Source organism: Parasteatoda tepidariorum, chromosome 5 (genome assembly GCF_982258835.1).
Source record: "Parasteatoda tepidariorum strain Cologne lab strain chromosome 5, Ptep-v5.0, whole genome shotgun sequence".
NCBI classification, from domain to species: domain Eukaryota; kingdom Metazoa; phylum Arthropoda; class Arachnida; order Araneae; family Theridiidae; genus Parasteatoda; species Parasteatoda tepidariorum.
The window spans coordinates 11,354,626-11,368,997 of NC_141759.1; the positions used below are offsets into that span (position 1 = coordinate 11,354,626).

Here is a 14,372-nt window from a genome sequence, read left to right on the forward strand (position 1 = left end):
CTAACCCTTTCAATAATTTTAGCTTTCCACTCAGAAAAACCTTCAACAGGCCAATGATATTTTCTGGAAATTTTTGCAATAAAAAAATCTAGATCTTTTTTAATGGATAAAATAAAATCTTCTTTTTTCATCTTAACTCTGGTTCTAAATTTTGAACCCTTACTTAAAATGCTAATTAGATCCTGATCACCCACAATTTCCAAATTTCCGGTAATAACATGTCCATAATCATTATCAATAAATTTTGAAAAACCCTCCTCATTACAATAACAATCAGATTTAGAAATACAATTAAGATTTCGACTTAAAAAATTATAATTACACACCTTTTTCCTAAGTGTAGAAGAATATTTAAAAGCAGCAGTAACCCTAATTTGTTCTAAAGGAAAGAAATCAGAAAGACCATGAATAATCTGTGGTAACTTAGCATTTTCAAAATTCTTATCATGAAAATTAATCGTACAAAAAACCCCTTCGATTTTAGAAACATTATTAAAAAGCAAATCAGTTTTATTAACACCAATTTTTGATTTAATTAAATCCAAAACTATAAATTTAACAAGTTCAGTATCAAATTTAATTTTAGAACCAAATTTAATAAGGAAATTTTTTAAAATTTTATTTTTAAAACCAAAAATATATTTCCTAATAGTGAAAATATTATTCAAATTAACAGGTAAGTTACAAAAATTCGAAAACTCATCAAACTCAATAAATTTACCTTTACCTTTTCCACCTCCCCTTTTACTTCTAAATTTTGAATCACAAACACCAGGAAAATCAAAAACTTTTAATTTATTATAAATACAAAAATCTTCAGTATTAACAGTACCTTCCCCATTCAATTTACTATTTAATCCATAAGGAAAAAGAGTCTTAAGACTACCAATGTAAATATTTTCTAAATCAAGTCTTTTATCTAAATTTTCCATAAAATCCAAAATAAAAAGAGTAACATTATTAAAATCATGAAATTGAAAATGTAAAATTTCATAATCCGTGGAACAATTACTATTATTAAAATTTTTTATAGCTGATCTGTGGGAATTAATCCGCTTATGAAATTCAAGACCTGTCTGACCAACATAACACAAATTACAACAATTGCACTGAATTAAATAAATAATATTAGTACTTTTACAAAAAAAAAAAAACATTAGAATGACTGTCAATTTGAGAACTATCAGCCAAAGGACAAGTTTTACATTTTTTATTACAACATTTCTTAAACTTTTTAAATTTTTTTATATTTTTAAATTTATTTAAACAAAATATTTGACTTAGTAACTTTTTGTCCGAAGTAATCCCTAAGTCAAGACTAACTTCAGTGCTCCTTGTTTGGGCGCGCGACGAGCCAGGCGCCATAAAATATTTATATATTGTACTTTGCATTATTTTAAAATTAACCTAAAAGGAAATACTAAATTAGACATATAAAACCTAGACATCCAACAAAACCCTTTGACGCTTTAAATTAATTAGAAAACACCTAAAGCATGAAATAAAAACAAAATAATTTTTCAAATAAGAAAAGCGCAAATGCAGCATAAACCAAATTTGAAAATTACAATACTGAAAGAAAACACAAATAATTAAGATCAAAAGGAAAAAACTTCTTTGAAAAAAACGCGCTAAGAAGCAGCAGAAATTTCAGAAAAAAGTATCAATACAAAACAAATGAAATAAAATAAAAATATGACCACCGAAGCCGACGTCTTCAGGGGGTACCGGCCCCGGTAGCCATTAAAAACAAAACCATTTCTATTTGAGGGAGAAGCAAAAGCTTAAAATATCTCCCTCAGTACCCCGATGGTTTTGTATAGAGGTCCAGGAAAAACAAGATACATTCAAAAGAATAAACAAATTACGAAAAGAAAATCAATAAAAATCATCAGAAAATTAAAAACTCACAGTCACAGGTCAAGAATCAACTTCAAAAGCGGAGGAAAAGAAAACACTAAAAACTGAAAAACAACGCCCCCTATAATAATGCGCAGTAAAAGTTTAAAAATGATATGAAAAGGCCAGGAGAATGAGATACGTAGATAAATTAATAGAATGCTTAACTGGGGCTGCTCAGTTAAGACTAGAATTGCGCCCTGTTAAAAGAAAAAATATATAAAAACTTAAAAACCATCAATCATTTTTTTAATTAAAAAATTAACATTACAAAAATTAAAAGGAAAATCATTTTTACTCAAATTATTTAAAAAATTATCCACAGCTTCTCGAAAACTTTCAACATTATTACAAATTTTCTTGATCCTAACTAATTGCGAAAAAACAAGATTTTTGAATATTTTACTACACAAATTAGTTTTAAAGTTGCAGAAAAAAATAACATTAAAATTAAAGGCTTTTCTTTTATCAAACACACCAATTTTAATAAAATTGTTAACAATATCAATTTTAAAATCTAAATATTCAATATTAAAGCAATTTTCATTAGTTTTTTTCACGACCAAATCACCAGGATAAATTGTATAAATAAAATTATAATCGTCACAATTAAACAAAATCAAATCATCAATGTATCGGAAAGCATTAAGTACTTTATGTTCAAGAAATTTAGCCTCAAAAAAGTGCAAAAAAATGTTGGCAAAAGCCCCAGAAAAGGAATTACCTTGTGGAATTCCAATAATTTGTTTATAAAAATCTAAACCATTAAAAAGAACATTCTCAAAAAGATTAAACTTGCATAAATCTAACCAGTTAAACCTATCAATTTTTTCATCAAATAAATACTTGTCATAAATACCTTCACAAATCTCAATAATTTTTTCATGTGGTATGCTGGTATACAAATTTTCAAAATCAAAAGTGTTAATGCTGGAAATAACATTACTTTTAATAAAATCCAAAACTTCAACATTTCTTTCAATAATAATATTTTTCTCTTTTTTAATTTTAAGCAAAATAATTTTTAAAAAACAAAAAAACCTTTTACTAATATCAGAATTATAACTATTAGTACCACATGCTATAAACCTAAATTTAATCGGATTTTTATGAAATTTAACTATTGGAAATAAATATGGAAATGTAATCCTATTTAATTTAAATTTTAATTTTTTACTAAATGCAATAATTCTTTTTTCAATAACTTTTTTATCTTCTTTTAACTTTAAATAGGTATTATTTGCATTATATTCCCCAATAATAAATTTTTTAAAAAAATATTTACACATAATACAAAAATTATTTGAAGCTTTATCTACAACAGTAACAATGAATTTATCCTTAAGATTTTTAATTTTTCTAGATAAATCATAATCAATAAAAGTACCTTTAGGAAAAGAACTAAAACTGGTATTAAATAAATTAAATCTAACCCTTTCAATAATTTTAGCTTTCCACTCAGAAAAACCTTCAACAGGCCAATGATATTTTCTGGAAATTTTTGCAATAAAAAAATCTAGATCTTTTTTAATGGATAAAATAAAATCTTCTTTTTTCATCTTAACTCTGGTTCTAAATTTTGAACCCTTACTTAAAATGCTAATTAGATCCTGATCACCCACAATTTCCAAATTTCCGGTAATAACATGTCCATAATCATTATCAATAAATAAATAATCATTATCAATAAATAATAAATTCTAGTCTTAACTGAGCAGCCCCAGTTAAGCATTCTATTAATTTATCTACGTATCTCATTCTCCTGGCCTTTTCATATCATTTTTAAACTTTTACTGCGCATTATTATAGGGGGCGTTGTTTTTCAGTTTTTAGTGTTTTCTTTTCCTCCGCTTTTGAAGTTGATTCTTGACCTGTGACTGTGAGTTTTTAATTTTCTGATGATTTTTATTGATTTTCTTTTCGTAATTTGTTTATTCTTTTGAATGTATCTTGTTTTTCCTGGACCTCTATACAAAATCATCGGGGTACTGAGGGAGATATTTTAAGCTTTTGCTTCTCCCTCAAATAGAAATGGTTTTGTTTTTAATGGCTACCGGGGCCGGTACCCCCTGAAGACGTCGGCTTCGGTGGTCATATTTTTATTTTATTTCATTTGTTTTGTATCATTTTAAAAAGTTCAGTTTTAACTTTAACTATTAAAGAAAATGAAGGCATATATCGACACTTTTTTAATCTACATATTCTTTTATAACTATAAGTTAAGTTAAATTTAGAATCCCTGATTTTAAAATATGTCGTTAAGGGCAATTTGCTCTTACTTAATCATTAGGAAACACAGACCTTAAACGCTAATTACTGAAACAAAATAGTAATTTAGGTTCATAATGACATTAGAAATTTTACAATTGTTTATAGACATTTAAATTTACGATGATATAATTTATAGATATTTAAATTGAGGAGAATATAATTTTTTAAAAAAATCATAAATATTTAGAATAACTACATTAAAAAATATGTTATGAAATTACGAGAATTTCAACTATATACTATATATTTTATTTATACTTTTTATTTACATTTTAATTTTCTTTGACTTTATCAATTTTTTAATTCTTTTCACCTGCCTTTCTTTATGAAGTAACGAGGCGGTTTCTATTTTGATAATGAATTTTTATAAAAGTTCTTTACGACAGAATAAACGTATTGCTGTTTTATATTAACTGTGTCATTTCGGAATCCATTCTTCACATAGTTGTCCTTTACATAGGGAACACGCATAGGGAACACTTTTTCTTTTTGTTTTTCTATCAGAATTTTTGCAAGTTGCAATCGCGCAAACTGGCATTTCGATAATAGTTTTAAATTCTTGTAAATTCACTGCAAAAACTGAGGAAAGTCATTATAGAAAATAACAAATGTCTTAGAATATCTCGCAAAAAGAAATGATCCAATATTAGTTAGAGCTAGTAAGGCCAAACGCTCCGTTCTTGAAGTAAAAGTGCGAGCTTTGCGCCAAAGTGACGTCACTAGAGTGACGTCGGAGGATCGGCGCGGCGAGAGATACTTCAAAGGAGTGAACCAGCCCTTCTATTCTCTTTAGCCCTGCTTTGCGATAGGTAATGGTGGAAAAATTAATTCAAATGAAAAATATTAAACTAAAAATAGCTCAAATGGCGTTACCACTAGATAGTGTATATTATAAAGTATTTTTTTTAGAAACGGAGCAAGTTGGCATATCTGAAGAGCATAATCATCAAATTTTATCTGGGCTGACTTGACTTGACGTAATGCGACGTGCACGATAGCCGTCATCCGACTTCTTCATCTGGCTCTGAGACTTTTGGAGTAGGAGGTAATTAGGTAGATAGCTGCTTGATGAACAACTAGCAGGGATGCCAACTGCTCCGGACACGCCTAAATAATTAAAATTACGGTAAATTACTACAAAATAAATTTTGCTAATATTTGACTATTTATACTTGCTTTTTAAATGGTATAGCTTTACGTTATAAATTGGTGAATTATATAAGCCTACAAATTATTTAGAAGTAGTGGTGTGTAAAAATCTACTAAATTAAATATATTAAACCAAGAATCACAATTGATAAACCACCACTTTAAAATATATATTTGCTGTCCGGAGCAAGTAGGCAACTCTGATCTAGTTGTAATAATTTCAGCCCAGGTGCCCAGCTTTTGTTAAATAAAGAAAGAAAGAACTAGTTGTAATCCAGAGATATCTGGTGATGGTATATACTCCAGAGTCGGGGATATCTGGGTTGATTACAGCCATTTTCTCATCAATCTTGATGTTTTAACTTTTCTGGTAACTGGAATGCAAATTGGAGTGAAAGGAAAATTACTTGCATTCAAGATTTAAATAGCCATTGGCCATGAAGAACTTGATCAGAGAAGTTTTCAATATGAATTTTTGAATCTTTCACCAAAGCGTAGAAAATAGGCAGCCTTAATAATATTTATTTATTTCAAATGGCAGAGGTAATTGACATGAAAAAGCAAAAACATAGGAACAAAACAAGAAAGTAAAAAGTCATTTCCTTAGGAGCGCTCTTGCTTCCCAATATCGCTCGGTAGATGACGACCCGCGGAGGGTCCTGCAGCACAGGATGTGGCTGCCATCCAAAACAGCTTGCTCATGCATAGAGAACAATAGGGATCAGGTGCCAGCCCTAAACGAAACAGGTGCGCAGCTAGGCAGTCATGTCCGGTGTATAGTCGAAACTGAGCCACCGCTTCGCGGCCAGTCTGGAATGGTGTTCTGTCGAAGATCTCTCCACACTTTTATTTTTACCCTTTCTGACAATTGATGGTGGAAATCCCCATTGATTTTTGATCTAATAATCCTTTTTAAAGTTGAAAAGGGGACTGAGCTACTAAGAGCCTGGAGAATTCTTGTGCCTCTCTTTGCCAAAACATCAGCCCTCTCATTTCCTGCAATATCACAATGCCCGGGAATCCATTGTAGGGCTACAGTTTTGCCAAAATGGTGGAGTTTACGTATCGCATCCTGACATTTTAGAACGTCGCAATTGGAAGGGCAATGCATAGATTCAGCCTTAATAATATTCATATCTATGATTTATCGCTATCAGTAATATAAGTTTTCTGGAATGGATTACGAAATTGTTATTTTATCTCTCTCTGAGATGCAACTGTAGAGGCTGTTGGTTGCGTCAGCTCAGATTGCAGGAAAAACTGAGGTAGAAGGATCGAGGATGGGAACGAAGATCGAAGGTAGGAGGACGAACCGAAATAGTTCCTGCGCGGAGGAATACCGGCGGAGGAGCATCAATCGGCGGCCAAGGCAGGGAGTGAAAAGGCTGAAGTCCAGTATTTAAGCAGATGACAGTTTGCCTTCGAGAGAGGTTGTTGTGCAGCGTCCGAGACTTCTTCCCGATATCACATTTTTTCCCGGTGACGCCCACCTGCAGTATGCGACATTTACAGTCAAAAGTTTAAGTTTTTAATTGTTCTTTTAATAACAACTTTTAATGTTTTAAAGAATAACTTGTTAATTGGAGTTTGTGAAGTTTCGTAGATGGTTTGTTATCTTTCAATATTAAAGAGGATGTTTCTTTGCCATATTGTTTCATTTTTGAAAGTCTTACATTCCCATCACCGAATCATATACAGCAACGAACTTCTCTTAAGTAGTGGTAAAATGCCTTTTTTTTCTATTCCATTTACCACCATTAATGTAATGTCACAACAACGTTGACGAATAGGAATAGGGATTGCAGGTGCCTAGATTATACTTGACAACTCTTCCATTTTCCTCGCAATATTTTATTTTAACACTAGGGGGCTAAGCATCCTGTTCGCTGCCGCTCACCAACCCCGATAATTACTTAACAATAATTATTGTTTCTTGGCACAAAACAGTACTTTTTCTACTAAAAATAAAATTATTCACTTAACATATATGTACTAAAAAGCTTGTGCCTCCATTTTCTACGTCCAAATATTATTATCTTTTAGTATTATAAATATTTAGATCTATTGGTGAACAGAAATCATTTTTCTCAGCAATCATTTTTTTATAAAATAACATTTATATTATAACGTTACATTGTTTAAGCAAATTAGATGAGTTCACTACTGTCATTTATTATTTTCGTTCACCAAATGGGCGGATATATTAAATACTATATTTGCTTGTATCTCATTGTGCATAATGCTGAATCATTTAACAAATCTCTAAATCATTTAACAAATCTCCTTAACTGTAATTTATAACAGTATATTAATGTTACTTACATAAAAATAGTAATTATAAAAAGGTTAATAGAATTTGACCACCTTTCAAAATAACTTTAGCTTAAAATGAAACACGAAATTACTAAATAAATATAATGAAAAAAACTTCCATTCTCGTTGTTTTAAACTCTTGAATAAAAAACGTAATAATAGCAGTGCAGGAAAATAACTTCAAATTAGGGATACAAAAATATTTAAAGAAAAACAATTCGCGATCGCAACGCTCGAGTACGCCGTCTAGCGGGAGCCTGTAAATATCAGACATTAATTTATCACGTTTTCATTTAGTTCCATCAAAATCATTGATTGAATCAGACGCCATTTTTTAGCAGCAAATAAGAAACAAAATTTCCCTAAGGAAAAGGCCGAAGAACTTGAAAAAAAATCTCCAGAATATCAGTAAATCCTTCAGGAATAGAACACGCCAAACATTTGAAGAAAAATTCCTCAATAATTTTTAATTTCTATTATCAACAAACTTGCAACTGATGACTTCCGATTTCGGATACTGTTACAGATGTGTGTATAAAGGTAAAATGCATTTCTTCTGTCTTCAATTCATTACGAATTAAAGTGAAGTCAACATTGCTTTCGTCATTCCAGTGAATAAATATGAATTCAGAACATACAGAATTGTAATAGTTATAGAATATTCTTCTTCGTTATAAAATAGTATATATTTCTGTATCCATATAATTCGGAAAACAACAATAAAAAATATCCAAGTTACTTGAAATAGTGCCATTTGTGCTGATTCTTAATTAATTTAAATCGTTTTCTTGGTAAGTATTTTTTAGTTTTGAAAGAATAAGTTCAACTAGAATTCAGCTATTCTGTTTTTAGCTACATATTCAAATTCATATCAATTATAAAATTTTGCTGTGTAGTATGTTATCTAAAAGTAATGAAGGGATAAACTATGTATCTATTATTTGAGAATAAAGTTTTCAAACAAGGAACATATCATTTTGGAATTCTCCGGGAATTATAAATCAGGTAAGTGCATTGATTTTTACAATAAAAAATTTGCTTGTAAATATTTTTTTTCCATTTGATGATGGTTCTCTACAGAATGGTTTTTTACGTCTGATTAAGAACTATAAGAATAATAAAAAAAGAAACAATATGAAAGTTTTTATTTCAATGTAAAGAATTCTTAAAATCGTTTTTTTATCCTAAGAATTCTTTATTTTCCGTTTTTTAATTTGTAATTTTTTGATAAAAATTGTTCTCAAAATACTTTTTTTGAAAAATTAAATGGTATAACATTATGTGTTAATGTGTATTTCTTGCATATTCTAATGTTTGAAGTAATATGATTCAAAAAAGTATGGAATAAAAATTCGGTACTTACGTAATAACGCCACCGCAACTACAAATTTGGCGGTTTTTAAGTGCCACCAATCTACATCAAAATGTTTGCGACAAATCATAAAATGAAACACTTTATTTAAAATCAAAGTAGTTTATCGGATTTCGGTGGACAATGGGCAAAATATTTCGCTCCTGAAGAAATAAAATTGCATCTTGTTCTATTTTTGGCAAATCCCAGAGACGCATTTTCGTAGCACTAAAAAATGGTAACAAAAATCGAAGAACAAATCCTTTTGGAATTCTTCTGATTTATAAAGCAGGTAAGTGTAAATTTTTATAAAATAAAAAATTTTACTTTTAAGTAATTTTTTTTCTTATTTGATGATAGTTTTCTATAGAATGGCTTTCTGCGTCCGATTATGAATCAAAAAAGAAAAAACATGAAAGTTGTTTATTTTAATGTAAGGAATTTTTAGAATTGGTTTTTCTTTTTTGCTTTGTATCGTAAGCATTCTTTATTTTACGTTTTTTAGTTTCTAAATAATGATTTTTATTAAAACATAAAATTTTTTGATAAAAATTGTCAAAGAACTTATTTTACAAAATTAAATAAAATAAAATGATGAAGCTTATGTATACGTTTTGCTTATTTTACTGTTTGAAGTAATATGATTCTTTAAACTATGGAATGTAAAGTTTAAATAGGCCTCTCAGGTTATATCATTAAATTTAGTAAAACTATTTCTCAGGCATTAGGTTTAACACTAATAAGAAGATACATATTTCTTTCTGTTTATTTACAAATATTTTTCAGATGTGTTTTGGATGTTCCTTCTTTAAAAAAAGCGATGCCATCTTGTTTTCGGTTGCATAAGAAAGGCTATAAAACATTTTTCTTTTTTAAATTTAATAAGCTAGGATAAGGAAGGAACGTTACAATGTTACACGCAACATTAAAGACGTCTCCAGAGTAATTGAATGTCTGTTCATATAGAAATCGCAGGTATTAGTCTCATACAACAACGCCCCCTATAGTTCGTTGCGATCTCGAATAATTGGAAGGTACCGGCGCCCAGCTCAGACCCACCTACAGTTCGTTCACCAGGAGTTGGCACTTGGCTCCGCCTTCATCACGTGGTATCGGATGATACTATTTCGCTAATTTGGGGAGAAGGATTTGAACAAGGCTGCTATTTGGCGATCGTATGACAAAAATATTTATTTCGCAATCTTCATGTGCATATTTTGAACATGTGCGTTTTATTTCATAAACTTGTTGATATTTCTCTCTTTTTATTAAATAGTTTGTTCTTTTTGAGATATTTTGCTGGGAAAAAGTTTTTATATATAAATTAGCTAGAATAGCGAAGGGTATAACAGCTGTTGATAAAGCGAAGTAAGTGACTAAAAAAGAATTCACTGTTTGTGTTTGGCCATCACCTTCTACATCAGAAAGCTTCCACACGGTTCCTTATAAGTAGTCTGCGCTGACTATTTAAAAAGTGAACAGTTTGAGTGCATGAAACCAAATTCTATTTTAAAAGTGACCGAGAGGAATTTGCATATATATTTGAGAATTGAAAATGTAGTGGTAGAGAAATAAATAAAACAAACTAATCATATTCAGAAATTAAAAAAAATTTTAGACATGTATTTGTTACCACTTTTTTATTTTTACCAGATTTTCTGTTAAAGGTCTCTTTCGTAAACTGGTTTCCCTTCATAGTGGTCTGATTGGACTACCTATAAAAAACCGTGTGGAGTCTTTGCGCGCATTAGAGGTTATCTCGATTTCAAACGGGGAAATGTTTTTCCTCTTACTCCCCCGCGCTGAAATGAACTCTGCGTCCGAGGAGGTGGAACCAAGTGCCAACTCCCGGTGAACGAACTATACCATTCAAGCATTGGATTTCACCGATTATGGTTGTGTTGTGACTGAGCTCGGAGCGACACTGGATACTTACCATCAACACGGTCGAGGAGGAAAGCGACAGACCGGTGGGCCTGCCCAGCGATCTCCAACTTACGATGATATGAAAACAGATCAAGATTGATTGAACTTCACCAGAAATGTACCCCGCAATGTCTCTTCTAAGGAGAGTGTGTATAGATTGATCAACACCTTTACAAATTGGCTACAGAGCAGCAAGACCGACTCAGAAAGGAAGAAATACGAGTTATATTTTGAATACTGCCTGGAAAAAAGGGAAGAGCTTTTCCCTGAGGACACTGCATTAGAAACAGTCACGACAAATGAACCAGAAATGACTGCAGTCCCCACTAAGCTTGCAGAAGCCCCAGAGTCCGCTCTGTGCTCCGATCGTGAGAATACTAAAGGTACAGTGGCAAACTCCGTCAACATGGAGACGGAGCACGACCCAGAGCCAGAAATCGATCAGCAAAAAGCGGAAGAGTCCGACACAAAGGAGCCTCAGATCAAGGAGCGGAAAAAGAAAAAGAATAGGAACCCCACCCAAGACCAAGAAAAGCCAGACAAAGACTCCACTGCTACTACTCAGAGAGAGGCTACAACTGAAACAAAATCTACATATGGGGCTTCGCCTGCTATTCCTAAACAGACAGAGATTCTACAAACAGCAGAAAACTCAAAATTCTCATCAGGCAGGGGTGAAAGCGAGACGAAAAACAGGAAAGACTGGTAATAAAACCATTTCAGTTATAGCTAGTTTTGGGGAGGAGTTTACTTATTCTTTTTTTAAATTTTTCAACAACATCTACTTTATCTTGGAAAAGAAGCAGTTTTATATATATGCCAGCATTATAAAAGAAATCTTGATAGTTACAGATATTTCATTTTTTTCGAAAAAAATGCCAGAATGAAATGTTTTACGTACCAGGTTTTTCTCTTTTCCGTCTTGCTATATAAGGGCTTTCACCCATGTCATCAGGGGACTAAAAACCGAACCTGATATTGCAGTCATCGAAAAATCCAACAAGATATTGGACTACGTCCAATCAGAATCGAACAGATGAGGAAGATGCGTGGCCATGAGTACAAGCTCCTCCCCCTCGGCATAGTTATCCTCCCCGATAGCACCAAGCATCGAGAGATGTACACCGTTGTTCAACCTCTGAATGCACCAGTACGAATCAAAAGATTTCGTAGCTGCCGCCACGAGATTCAATGTTACCGTTGCCAGAAATACGGTCACGCGCAGAAGGCTTGCAATGCTGAAACGGCATGCATGAAATGTGCCGATGCACATTTCTCGTACTTGTGTACGAAACCGATATGCGAGCCGGCAAAGTGCATTAATTGTGATGGTGATCACCCAGCCTGTTACTCAGGCTGCGGTGCAAGACCCAAAAGAAAACCTAGATAACACACAGCCCAGCCCAAGAATATCTCGGATAGAGCCACCAGATACCTGTTAATCTTTTTAGTATTGCAACAGTTACTAAAGGACCAGGAACTCCTGAATCTTCTCAAATTTCTGCTTGTTGATAAGCCATGGAAGCCGGGATCTCTCCATCTAGCCTACAATCACCCAAGACGACCACAATCCATCTGTGCTTATGCTTATGTGAGATGATTATTAAGTGTCGGGGCCATAACTCATTCATCTGAGTGTGTATGAAATTGATTTCAGAGCAAGACTCCGAGAGATGATGGGAGTGGTGTTAGAAGTCTCGATGTGGTGGTTGTGGTAGGCCTCAGTGGGTTGGAGAAACACGGAGTTCAGGGGTCTTTCCCTGTAGGATGGTTTGAAGAAGAGCAACAACCTCTTCATTCTTCAAAAGTTCTTGAAGTTCTTTCACTATAGATACTAGACGATGAGCTGAAGATTTCGTAGTTGGAACACTACGATAGCTTGAAGGTTTTCTGCTGGGGCGGGCCTCGCACCCAGAGAAATTTGCAGTATGAGTTTTGCCGCAGTTGCAGCACTTTGGAGGTGACTCTCTGTCCTTCTGGCACTCGAAGGCGCGGTGATTTTCCGCACACTTTAGGCATCTGGGAGGAGCAAAGCATGTCCGTTGGGAAAGGCCGAGGCCCTTGTCACCAGTAGCACTGCCGCGGTCCCCGACTGCTGCGGAATCTTCCCACACTGACCAAGAACTGCTGTATCTTTCCGATGAAGAGAACTTGAAGGTGATCGGCCGTCTCTCTAATGACTGCAAGGAAAAATGGGTGGAGCCTATAGGCCCCTCCCTCTCTCTTCTTGAACTGGATGATTTTGACCAATTTTAAGACCAATTTCTCTATTTCTAGAGAAATAACATCTGTATTGAAATTTGCTGGGAGTCCACGAATAAGAGCTTTGTAGTTTCTATCAGGTGCAGCCGGAGTAGCAGCAATGTGAGGCTGGGGGGCTTCACTGGAATTCTTATACGCTGATGGGGATGTAGGCGCTGATTCCAAAGGGGAAGCAGAAGGAGTAGTCTTTTTCTTCTTCTTTTTCTTCCTCCTCTTTTCAGGTCTGTTTGAATCTGCATCTAGCTTAGTTACGATTTCCGAGGCTTGCGCCTCTTCCATCGGTTCAGCTATCTGCTCAATCTCAGTTGTTTCAGGCTCCGATGTAGAAGTCTCTTCATACTGAGGGGTGGTAGCAGTAGTCTCAGAATCTCGAACTCTGGGTTCGAGAACGGGCTCAGGATCTTTCTCAGTTTCCAGGTTGACTGGGTTAGATGTGATGATGGGAGTGAGCTCTTTTGGCTTCAAGCTTTGTGTCAGGAAGTTCTTGGCTGGCTCCATTCCCCAAATTACAGAAATAATCTGTCTGAAGTTTGTTGTCCACCTTCATTAGTTGAGACAACTTATCTTTCAGGGCGTCGAATTTCTCAAAATCCAAAGAGGAGTCATAAAATTCAGCATAAAATTGTTTAGCACTGAGAATGTCAGGAAATCCGGGTGCTTAGTGTTGCGGGGGAATCCCACAAGTCGCAGCTATCTCGGAGAACAATGATTCGTTTCCGCACTTCGCAGCTAGGGAGCGGACGGAATGGTAAACTCTTCCATCGCGGGCAGTTCGATGATAAGGCATGATACACGCCCTACTCTCGGTTCGGATCATAACAACGGAGCAGCAATGTAACACGTCTTCAATTCTCAGTTCGGACGGTACTGGAATGATATTTTGAATCCACTTGTGGGATTTTTTCATACCTTTTATAAGGACAGTACAACAGTCACCCTCGGGCACCATCTCAGATGAAGGAGGGGAATGTCCGATTCGGGGACAGGTACACTGTAATCACCCTTTGTCTAAGTCTAAGCCCAGTTCAAATTTCAAGACAAGACAAGATGATGATCATTTATTATAATTTTTTAAAAAAGATGAGAGTGAGGTAATGTAAGAAAATACATAACTGACTTAAAAACATATTACTCTTTTTTTTAACATCACTTTCTTACACTATGGACTATTAATATTTTGGGTGTTATTGGTTTAAGACAA

The 14,372-nt window shown here is 33.5% G+C and overlaps 1 protein-coding gene across 1 annotated transcript in view; it reads right to left on the reverse strand.

Annotated features, from left to right (window-relative positions):
• The window catches only part of LOC107447278 (nose resistant to fluoxetine protein 6-like), a 57,045-nt gene that overhangs the window by 37,146 nt on the left and 5,527 nt on the right, over positions 1–14,372 (reverse strand). The window lies entirely within an intron of this gene.